Source organism: Microcebus murinus, chromosome 9, assembly GCF_040939455.1.
Source record: "Microcebus murinus isolate Inina chromosome 9, M.murinus_Inina_mat1.0, whole genome shotgun sequence".
NCBI lineage: Eukaryota > Metazoa > Chordata > Mammalia > Primates > Cheirogaleidae > Microcebus > Microcebus murinus.
In genome coordinates, this window is record NC_134112.1 from 97,733,140 (window position 1) to 97,745,418 (window position 12,279).

Below are 12,279 nucleotides of genomic sequence, written 5' to 3' on the forward strand. Positions count from 1 at the left end.
AAGGCCTCCAAAACCCTCCCAAGAAAAAAACATGGTACTTGGCTTCTTGGGTCCCAGTGTCTAAGGTCGTAAGGACCTGTGCAGGCCAGGAACCTCAGAAACTTTTGGAGGCCTCAAGAAGAGGGAAATTCACCTAGATTTACAGGAACTGCATGTACAATCTGTTAGAACAAGTGTCTTGATCTTGGTTTCCTACCCTTGTGATAGAAGAACAAATAATAGAGACTTTGAAAGTCTAATTCAAGATTCATTTTGAAAAATTTCAAACAGACGTTAATTCTTTGGCATTGGTAGTGACTTAAAGCTGTTAAGCTCTAGGATTGCTGAGCAAACTCAGGGAGGTCTATCTGGTTGATTCAAACTCTGACTGCCTATATGTAAATATCAGGCCATCTATCATAATATCAGTTCTTTAGGGATCTAGAATACTTTCTAGAGATTATATATGATCGCAAGGTGGAGAATGCCATTACAAAGACCCAGAATGTAGAAATAGAAAGAGAGCTTATTGGCTGTTCTTTCTCTGTGACGCTAGGCTTGACTATCAGCTGAGATATTTTACAACTCTCTAAGGGCAGAGAGGTGACTTGTAGGCTTTTGTCTTACAGACATGCAAATAATTTTCTGTCTGGTGGAACATACACCCAGAAGTTACATTTTATGACTGTTTTGGGCACTAAGCTGTTTTGTTCCCAATCCAGGAATCTCATCTCCCTACAAATTCCCCCAAGTTCTCAAATGCTCTTTGACCCAATTATAATATCTTCCTGGTTCTCTCCTTAATCAATGAGTTAAGTGAAATCTTTAACAAGTGTTCGTTTTATATTTGCATGACAGTCATGATTTTGCTTTTTTGGTCTCTAACAGGAAAGAGAGGCAGAAATAGCACGGGTGAAGCCTCGGCAGCAGAAATGCCAGGATGTGGGCAGAGAGCGGCGAACAGCTAGGAATGGGGGGCTCTGCTCTGGTCCGAATGCTTGCGTCCCCGCCCCCGCCCAATGCATCTATTAAAACCTAATCCCCAACGTGCTGGTGTTAAGAGCCAGGGACTTTGGGAAGTGAGTAGCTCGTAAGGGGGAGCCCTCATGAATGGGATTCGTGTCCTTATAAAAGAGGCCGGAGAGAGGCCCCTCACCCTTTCCACCACGTGAGATGAGGACTCAGCGAGAAGCTGTGAACCAGGAAACAGGTCCTCCCCGACACCAAATCTTCCAGCGCCTTCGCTCGGACTTCTCAGCCTCCAGGACTCTGAGAAATAAATTTCTCCTTTTCATAAGCCGCCCCGTCTACAGTGTTTTGTTGCAGCAACCTGAAGCGGCTGAGACAGGGTGATTACCAGCATTTGCTGGGTGCCCACCGTGCTCCAGGAGCTGACCTTTCTCTCGTTATCTCCTCCATTCCTCACCACAGGGTGGAATAGGTGTTAACAGGAACTATGGCCAACAGTTCAGGCAGGCAGAGCTCCCTGAAACATCGTAGGTAGTTGCTTCTCAAGGAGAGGAGAGGAGTAGAGGCAGGTTGGCCGGGAAGGAAAGGCTGAGGCCGACTGTAACAGGTTCCAGGTGGAGCGATGTGGATGCCGAGCCCTGCACACTGGGGGTCTCCGGATCGGAGCACCAGGGACATGCGACAGCTGTTACACGGGCTTAACCCACTAACTGCAACTGGGGCTGGAAAGGAAGAGATGTGTGGGTTTTCACCCTCACATTGCATGCACTGTCCCTTTCTTCCCATCTGTTGTGGGTTCAATCGTGTCACCCTCAGAAACGATATGCTCAAGTCCTAAGCCCTAGTACTTGAGAATGTGACCCTATTTGGAAATAGTGTCTTTGCGGCGAAATCAAGTTAAGATGAAGTTTTCTCAGTGGGTTCTAATCCAACGACTCCTAGCATTACAAAATGAGTGAAATCTGGACAAAGACACAGGGAGAAACCCGTGTGGCAACAGAGGCAGAGACTGGAGCGATGCGTCTACAGGCCAAAGAACGCCCGGGTCGCCGGCAGCCACTAGAAACCAGGAAGGATCCTCCGTTAGGGTCTTCAGGGAGAGCACATGGCCCTGCTGGCAGCTTGATTGTGGACTTCTGACCTCAAGAACTGCGAGACAGTTAGCTCCTATTGTTTTAAGCCCCCCAGTTAGTGGTGGTTTCTTAGGGCGCCCGCAAAACGAACACAGATTTGGTAATGGGAAGGGCCTGTGCCTGCTGCTTGTCCGGCAGAAGGATCCTCGCAGATGTGAGTAAACGAAGCATTTAGAGACGGGGCGACTGCCCTGGATCACCTGGGTGGGTCTAAGTCACAAGGGAGGGAGGCAAGGAGGTCCCAGGAGGAAGAAGGCTTTGTGCAGGTGGCGGCAGAGGCTGTGTGAGGCGGCCGAAGAATATGGGCAGCACGTAGGAGCTGGCAGGGGCAAGGAGCCGAGTCTCCTCTGGAGCCTCTGGAAGGAACCCTGCCGACACCCTGATTTTATCCCCATGAGACTCATCCTGGACTCCTGATTTCCAGAAGTGTAAGAGGAGGAATCTGTGTTGTTTTAGCCCCACTACATTTTCGGTCATTTGTTATGGCAGCAATAGGAGACTGACAGACCAAGGTAAGATAGATCATTTGTGTAAGAGCCAGGGCAGCGCGAGGGACTATTCCTCTCACCTCCTGTTAGTGTTTCTGCAGCGTTTTAATAGGTAAAGCTTTGCATTTGTCTAACATCACAGCAGCAGAAAAAGCCCTGAGTTGTTTTGTATGTACACACACACACACACACACACACACACACACACAGGTAACAAAAACATTACGTTATTCTGGTGACGCAAAAGCCAACTAGAGCATAGGGTCAACCATGAAAGCTTTGGAAACCTGCCTCTTACCTCAAGAAATTTCCAGAGCATCCCCTCGGTAAATCCAGGAAAATCTATCTCTGCTTAAGCCTGGGGCAGCAGGATCTGGTGCAGGCAGGAAGGTTGAGAAGGCTAGCAGGGTCCGTTACCTGGGTGCGTCTTTACTTGGCAGGTCACCCAGATTTTAAAGCGAGGAAGAACCGTATGGAAACACCAGAGAAGCTATGTGATCACCGCAGACTTTTCAGTCCTCGCCTTCATTGTTTTCTCTATGGGTTTCTAACGGTTCACACTCTTTTCGCTTTAACCTCAGTGGTGTTAAGTTTTGAATAAGTAGCTTGAGACCTTCCTCACAGACTATAGTAGAAAGCCCGTATTCCACAGTCACTAAGAGCAGTGCTGGTGCCCTGCCTGGACACAGCAAGGTGCACACCTGTCTTCCTTCTTCCCCAAGTCACCCCTCAGTGGCTCACTCCACCCAGGGGAGACGACCAGGCAGGCACTGTGCCTAATGCTTTCTGAGCAATATTTGGGTCATTTAATAAAGGCCCTTTGGGACCCATCACCATAACCCAAACAAAAAGTACTGCCTTGGAATGGCGTTATAGCACACACCTGGGCAAAAGGTTTCAGCGTGGCAAAACTGAAGCAAGCACCGCCTTAGGGAACAGTGTTTCTGTCTCTTTAAAGGCAAACAGTTTCGTTACTGGCCCCACCCAACCCGAGCTTCCTGGCTCAGAGGCTTTATGGGGTGCAAACACTTTTGCCCGGCACTTCATGCAACAGCAGCAGCTCACACAGCCTCCTTGGAGGAGACTTGGGACTCATCCGCTGCTTCCACAGGTGAGCCTGGCTGGGAAGAGGGCGCTGTGCAACAGGGCGGGGACGGGCAGCAGGGGACAGGGCATGGGTGGGAGGGACTCTGCTCTGAGGAGGGACAGGACACCGTGGCAGAGCGCTGCACAGACGGTGCTGCCAGGGTAGTGGCTGTCGCAGGTAGAGAGGGAGGCGAGGAGATTTGCGAGTGCGGTACCCACGCATCTCCTGTTCAGCACGACACGCTTTGTTGCCCACTGCGCCTTCCAGCCCGCGGCTCCTGTGACAGATGCCGCACGTCGCTCATAAGCTTCTCAGGGAATGGAGCGCTCCCCTGGCAGATGCTTAGGGGCTGGAAGGCGATTTGGAGACAACCTGTCTAAATTCCTCCTGTTGCTAACAAAGATTCATAACCCCAGAGAGTTTGGTGACTCTCCAAGGGTTTCCCAGGTGACTCACGACAGAGAAAGCGTGAACTGAGTCTGCTGGCTCCTTTCCAGCACCGAACAAAAAGCAGCGTGTGTGTGGGGTGGAGCCGTGCGGCTGAAGAAACAGTGTGAGCTGAGGAAGTTCTAGGGTGCGAGGTGGCTCTAGGTGAGTCGCCCAAGTGTTTGCAGTCCTGGCTTTCTTGCACAGTGACAGCGTTTTAGGCGCAGCTGCTGCGCTCTGGGCAGTGTGAAACAGCGTCTTGGAAATGACTCCGTGGAAGCCTCGGGGCCACCCTGCGGGGCTCACTCGGTTCCTTGTCCCTTTCCTAGCAGAGACAGCGGAATCTCAAGGAGCGTCTGAGGCGTTCTAGGTGGGTTTGGCCACAGTGTAGGTCTGCCCGCGCCCAAGCACGTGTTTTTTCCACATTTAGGATTTTTGCATCAATTTTGCATCAATTGATGCAAAAATTTAGGATTTTTGCATCAATATTCACAAATGAGTTTGTGAGTCTGTAGTTTTTTATTGGTGAAATCTTTGCCAGTTTTTGGAGTCAATATTATACTTGCATAGAAAGAATTTAAAGTTTTCCTTCTTTTTGTATGGTTGGGAACAGTTTAAGAAGCATTGAGATGATCAGATCTTCAAAGGTTTTTTTTTTTTTGAAACAGAGTCTCATCTCACTCTGTTGTCCAGGCTAGAGTGCGGTGGCGTCAGCCTAGCTCACAGCAACCTCCTGGGCTCAAGCGGTCCTTCTGCCTCAGCCTCCCGAGTAGCTGGGACTACAGGTACGTGCCACCATGCCCAGCCAATTTTTTCTATATATTTTTACTTGTCCAGCTGATTTCTTTCTATTTTTTGTGGAGATGGGGTCTGGCTCTTGCTCAGGCTAGTCTCAAACTCCTGACCTTGAGCGATCCGCACACCTCCGCCTCCCAGAGTGCTAGGATTAGAGGCGTGGGCCACTGCGCCAGGCCTTGAACGGTTGAATAGAATTTCCCTGTGAAACCCTCTGGACCTGGTACTCTTTTGTGGGGAAACTATTAAACTACTTTTTTGTTTTTTTATAGTCCTTCAACTATTTCATGTTTCAGTCCCTACTGGGATCAATATGGATAATAGAGTAGAACACATTTTCAGGGAGAGGAAGAAAGGAGGGTTGGAAATGGGCCCTATTACTTAAATTGGTCTTTTTTTTCTTTTTCCTCTCCTTTCCCTCCTTGAGGTCCTGTGTGTGCCTAAGCTCCAGAGTTTCTTGGTGTGAACATGGCTGAGCATACCGAGCAGTCTTTGAGGATCGTTCTGGTAGGGAAGACTGGAAGTGGGAAAAGTGCAACAGGAAACACCATCCTTGGGAAGAGAATCTTTGACTCTAGAGTTGCTGCCCAAGCTGTGACCAAGACCTGTCAGAGAGCATCGCGGGAATGGAAGGGGAGAGACCTTGTTGTTGTTGACACCCCTGGGCTCTTTGACACGAAGGAGAGCCTGCTCACCACCTGCAGTGAAATCAGCAAGTGTGTCATCCGCTCGTGCCCAGGGCCTCACGCCATTGTCCTGGTCATGCAGCTGTGCCGCTTCACGGAGGAAGAGCAGAGAACCGTTGCACTGATCAAGGCTCTCTTTGGGGAGCCAGCCATGAAGTATATGATCATTTTGTTCACTCGAAAAGACGAGTTAATGGGCCAGGGCCAACTGCTAGAAGATTTTCTAGAAGCAGCAGATTGGAACCTAAAAAAGATCATCCGAGAGTGCGGGAACCGCTTCTATGCCTTCGACAACACCCCAGAAGCAGAGAAGGAAAGCCAAGTGGAGGGGCTGGTGGGGCTGATAGAGACAATGGTGCAAGGCAATGGAGGGTCTTTCTTTTCAGACGCCATATACGAGGACACAGAGAAACGCCTGAGACGAGAGGCAGAGATTTTGAGAAAAACCTATGCGGATGAATTAAAAGAGAAAAAAAAACGAGTGGAAGAGAATTATACTAATAAATCAAAGGAAGAAATGGAGAAAGAAATGGAGTCGCTAAATAGGAAACATGAGGAAAAACTAAGCAATGTAAGGGAAGAAGCTGAGAGTAATACATTTGAAAAACTTTTAGCTACTATTTTAAAAAAGCTTTCAGAAATATGGCATCTGTTTTGGAGTTAATGTCAACTTCATTCTTTCTCCTTAACTTACTGTGGTTTGTTAATGTGGATTTTATCTTTCAAAGATGGCTGCAATAATACCTCCTGACTCCCAGCTTTATTAGGTATAATTGACAAATAAAAAATGTGTATACTTAAGGTGTACAATGTGATGTTTTACTATATGTATGCATTGCGAAATTATTAAACCAAGGTAAGTAACATATCAGCACCTCACAGTTACTTTTTTTTGGTGTGGTGAGAACATTTAAGATCTACTTTCTTAGAAAATTTCAAAAATACAGTACAGTTAGTAATTATGTTAGTAATTATAGTCACCATGCTTCACATTAGATCTCGAGAACTTATTTGCCCTGCATAATTGAAGCTTTGTATTCTTTGACCAACATCTCCTCATTTCTCCTAGTCCCTAACCCCTGACAACCAACATTCCATTCTTTACTTGTGTGAGCTCTACTTTTTAAAGTTCCACATATAAGTGAGATCATGCAGTGTTTGTCTTTCAGTGGCTAGTTTACTTCACTTAGCATAATGTCCTCCAGTTTCATCCATACTGTTGCAAATGCAAGATTTTCTTTTTTTTTTTGAAGGCCGAATAATATTCCGTTATTATTAATGAAATGTTAATAAACACCACATTTTCTTTACCTATTCATCTGCCCATGGACAGGGGTTGTTGCCATATCTTTGCTGTTGTGAACAATGCTGCAATGAGCATAAGAGTGCAGATAGCTCTGCAAGATACTGATTTAGTTTCCTTCAGCGATTGTCTTAGTCCATTTGGGCTGCTGTAAAAATACTGTAAACTGGGTGGTTTATGAACAACAGAAATTTGTTTCTCACAGATCTGGTGCCTGAGAAGTCCAAGACCAGAGTGCCAGCAGATTTGGGTCTGGTGAGGGTCTGTTGCTCACAGACAGCCATTTTCTTACTCTCAGCTCACATGGTAGAAGGAATGAAAGGCCTCTCCTGGGCCTCTTCTCATAAGGCCATTATCTCATTCATGAGGGCTCTGCCGCCATGACCCGGTCACCTCGCTAGGCCCCGGCTCCTAAAACCCTCACCTTGGGGGTAAGAATTTCAACATATGAATTTTGGGGGGACATAAACATTCAAACCATAGAATTCTGTTCCTGGCACCCCAAGATTCATGCCCTTGTTCACGTGAACAATGGATTAATTTCATTTAATAGCCCCAAAAGTCTTAAATCATTCTAACATCAATTTTAAAGTCTAAGTCCAAAGTCTAGGGGAGAGGCAAGATGGCAGACAAGAAACATAAGAGTGTCTTTATAATGAGGAGAGAGTATAGATGAAAGAGAAAAAGACAGACAGTCCAACAGATTAGATGAGGGTCGCAAGGAATGGTGCCTGAACCTACGGGAGACTCCACGGGAAGAGGTTGTGGAACAGAACTGCAAGGAGAAAGGCATAGGTAGGGATTAAGCCCCAAGAGCCTTGGAGACCAGCCAGAATGGTAGGTGGAGTGGTTAAAATTTCCCTCTAGCAGCTACTGAGCTGCTGGAGAAACCTGCCAACGCCAGCCCAGAGACTGCTGCTGCCAGTGAGTGGAAAGGCTCTTGTGGACAGGGCTTCAGCCCCCAGCTCCCTCAGAGTTGGCTCCCACCCTCACAGACCCGAGCTGGTAGGCAGGCACCATATGGCTTCTTTATGCACTGGGCAACCTTGTCCTCCCTGAAGGGCCACAAGTCCTCAGGGTCCATACTGCTCATCCCCACACAGACATTTCCCAACTTGCGCCCAGACTGCAGGAACCACAGGTGTTTGGTGGTTCCCAGGAGATCTGCAGGACTACAGGGCCCAGTCATTCTGGAAGGACTGCCTCCCAGAGGAAGAGTTGGAGACTACCAGCATGTAATCCTTCCTCCACCTAGTCCTTCATTCTCCCCTTCCCTTCCCCTACCTGCAGCTGCTGAGAGGGACACTTTAGACACCACCTGGAGGCATCCACAGGGAACCAGGCTCAGACTTTCCTTGTAAGGCACTGTGGTGGACTGAGGGGTGCTCCAACTGTGAGCTCCCTACTTGCTGGCCATTCCTGGTGCTACTTGTCCAGTAACTCCAGCAGAGTGGGACAAATGCTGAGGCAGAGGGGCATTGATCCAGCTTGGGCACCCTGTGGGTGACTGGAGACCAACATTCTTCTCCCTGGCATGGTCAGGAATTGATCTCTGAGGCTGCAGAACAGGCCAGCAGGCCAGATCCCATACACTCGGGTCTTGATCTCATTGCGTGAGGGCACAGAGGGATATTTGTGAATTAGTATACTGAGGTATGTGTGCCTTCAGGGGCAGATCAGAGTGGGTCCAAGCTGCAGCGTGCTTGAGGGGCAACCTTCCTCTCATAGGAGGGCCATGATCCTGATTCAGACTATGATCCTGGGCAGGGAACTTACCAGCCAGCATCACTGTTGTGGGGGAGCTCAGCTGGCGTGAGGTCGTGCTTGCCAGCAGAGGCCTGGGAGAAACTGTGGAATAGGGGAGGGTGGGAAGGAGAGAGGCCTGCTGTAGACCGACAGACTACAGGTCTCAGACAGCCCCACCTCCACACATATACTTTCTGGTTCAGTGGGGCCGCTTCAGCCCCTCCCTGGCAGCTTTACCCAGAGGAAGGGAATAGATCTTTGACCCCCACTAAAACCATTTCTGCAGCTTGAGGGCAGGCTCACCCAATCCAGCTCCACCCAGCCTCACTTATAAGGACATATCTGGAAGCCCCAGGGCCCCATCCACCACCTGAGGCACTAGAGTGCCACTCCGGAGGAACTAGAGCTGGTTTATAGGACTCAAAAATAACATTGCAGCTTGCTCCTCCCAGTAAGTGCCACCTACTGACAGGGAGGTCAATTTGCATACCCTTTTACTGCATTTAATAACTGATCATACAGGGTGTGGTTGAATCTCACCCACAAGCACCACCTGCTGGCTCAGAGACTAAACTGGGTGTGTTATCTAAATGAAAATCCAAAGGTAAGAAGCAACAGCTACTCCAGATGGGAAGGAATCAGCCAAAGAACTCTGCAAGTATGAAGAATCAGACTGAAAGGACACACCAAAAGGGGACACCAGCTCTCTAGCAATGGATACCAACCAAAATCAGAACACTGATATGACAGATGAAGAATTTCCAATATGGATTATAAGAAAACTCAATGAAATGCAGGATAAAATGGATACCCAACACAAGGAAACCACACACACAAAAAACAAATCCAGGAAATGAATGAAAGATTCACTAAAGAAATTTAAATATTAAAGACAAATCAAACAGAACTTCTAGAAATGAAGAATTTATTTAAGAAGGCACAAAACACAGTGAAAGCCTCAAGAATAGGCTAGACCAAGCAGAAGAAAGAATCTCAGGGATTGAGGACAACACCTTTCGACTGAACAATTCAGTCACAAAGACAGAGCGGAGAAATAAGAGAAAAGAGCAGAGCCTACAAGCAATGTGGGAATATGAGAAAAGCCCTAACATAAGAATCACAGGCATACCTGAGGGTGAAGAAGAAAAGACACAAGGGTTGGATAGATTATTTGAGGATATAATGTAGGAAAATATCCCTGGACTTGCTAGAAATCTGGATATTCAGGTATAGGCAGCTCAAAGGACTCCTGGGAGATTCATCACAAACAGGAAGACACCACGACATACGGTCATCAGACTGGCCAAAATAAACATGAAAGAGGCCTTCCTACAAGCTATAAGGTGAAAGTACCAGGTAATCTACAAAGGAAAACCCATCAGACTAGCTGCAGACTTCTCAACTGAGACCTTACAAGCCAGAAGGGACAGGGACCCTATTCTGAGTCTTCTCATACAGAATAATGTCCAGCCTAGATTTTTGTATCCTGCAAAACTAAGTTTCTCATATGAAGGAGAAATAAAGACTTTCTCAGACAAGCAAAGACTAAGGGAATTCATCAAGACAAGACCTGTCTTCCAGGAAGTACTCAAAACAGTATTACACATGGATCAGCACAATAGACACTCACCAGTGTAAAATCATCTGAAAGCTAAGGGTCAAAGGCCAGATATCACATGGCTCAAGAGAGAAAACAAACCAACAAAGTTCAATTCAACAGGATGAACAGAAATCCACCTCACTTATCAACTCTTTCAATAAATGTGAATGGCTTGAACTGCTCACTAAAGAGCCATGGGCTGGTCGAATGGATAAATAAACACAAGCCAAGTAACTGCTGTCTTCAGGAAACACGTCTAACCCACAGCATGCATTCAGACTCAAGGTGGAGGGATGGAAAAATCATATTCCATGTAAATGGAAAACAAAAGAAAGCTGGCATAGCAATTCTAATTTTAGTTAACTTAGTCTTCAAATCAACAAAAGTAATGAAAGACAAAGATGGTCACTATATAATGGTGAAGGGTACAGTTCAACAAAAAGATATAACAATTCTAAATATTTATGCAGCAAAACAGGTACACCCAGATTCATAAAGCAAATCCTATGTGATCTAAACAAAATGATGAACAGGAGTACCGTAATACCTGGGACATCAACACCTCTCTGACAGAACAGAAGAGAGCCTCCAAATGGAAAATAAATAAAGAAACAATGGCCTTAAACAGAACTCTAGAACAAATGAGGCTGACAGACATTGATAGAACATTCTACCATAAAACTACTGAGTATATGTTTTTCTCATCAGCTCATGGGACAGTCTCTAAGACTGACCATATCTTAGGCCACAAAACATGTCTCAACAACAACAAAAAATTCTCAACTTAAAAATATAGAAATTATACCATACATCTTTTCAGACCACAGTGAAATGAAATTAGAAATCAACTCCAACAGAAATACTCATCTCTATACAACATCATGGAAACTAAATAACCTTCTGCTGAATGATTATTGGGTGAAGGAGGAAATTTAGATGGAAATCAAAAGATTATTTGGTCTAAATCATAAAGGAGACACAAGTTATCAAAATATATTTGTTAAAGTCTGAATGTTTATGTCTCTACAAAATTGGTATGTTGAAATTCTCAACCTCAGGAAGATGATATCAGAAGGTGGGGCCTTTGGAGATGATTAGGTCATGGGGATGGAGACCTCTTGAATGGGATTAGTACCCTTAAAAAAGAGGCTCAAGAGAAACCCCTTGTCCCTTCCACCAAGGGAGTTTAGAGTGAAACAGTGGCTATCGGGAGGAAGTAGTTTTCACCAGACACTCCATGTGCCAGTGCCTTGGACTCCTCAGCCTCCAAAACTGTAAGAAATAAATTTCTTAGGCTTATAAGCCACCAAGTTTATAGTATTTTGTTATAGCAGCCTCAATGAACTCAGGGAGATAGTTGGTACCAAGAAGTGGGGGTGCTGCTGTAACAAATATTTTCAATGTACAAGTGGCTTTGGAACTGGGTACTGAGTAGAGGCTGAAGTGTTTGGTAGTGTGGGCAAGAAAAAGGCTATGTTGCTGTGAATGGACCATTAAGGATGATTCTGGTGAGGCTCAGAAAGCCTAGGTCTTCTTAAAGGATAACTGCTTAGGTTATTTGGTAGAAATGAGAGTGGCAAAGGCTGTTCTGCTGAGGTCTCAGACAGATAAAGGGACATGCTGGACAATGGAAGAAAGGATATTATTATTAAAAAGTGGCAGGGAGTTTGGCTGAGTGGTGCTCAGGTGCTAGTGTTTTGTGGAATGTAGAATTTGTGAAATTGAATATTGAGTTGAGGAAATTTTTAAGCAAAGTGTTGAAGGTACAGCTTGACTTTTCTTGACTACCTATAATAAAATGTGAGAAGAGGAATAACTTAAAGATAAAATTTTAGTCAAAGGGAAGTAGAATTTAGAATTTTGGAAAATTCTATCTATCCATATTTGGAAAAAATACAGTCTGTTTAGGAGAGAACAAGGGTGTGACCAAGTTATCCTTCGATAAAGGAGGTGCGTGCGGGTCGGCCCTCAAAGTGGAAGCCAGGTGCTATTGATCAAGGCAGTGGGAAGGCCTGGCTCTGTCTTGCAGGTGAGCAGCTCAGGTGTGATGCTGTTCCCGGGGTCGGG

General features: G+C 46.1%; 1 non-coding gene across 1 annotated transcript; it reads left to right on the plus strand.

The window, feature by feature from the left end:
• The first annotated feature begins 3,563 nt into the window (after window positions 1–3,563).
• Window positions 3,564–6,364, plus strand: LOC105883160 (uncharacterized). The gene is made up of 3 exons (XR_012921052.1): window positions 3,564–3,680; window positions 4,751–4,867; window positions 5,305–6,364. It is a non-coding gene; the product is annotated as an uncharacterized LOC105883160 (transcript).
• The last annotated feature ends 5,915 nt before the right edge of the window (window positions 6,365–12,279 follow it).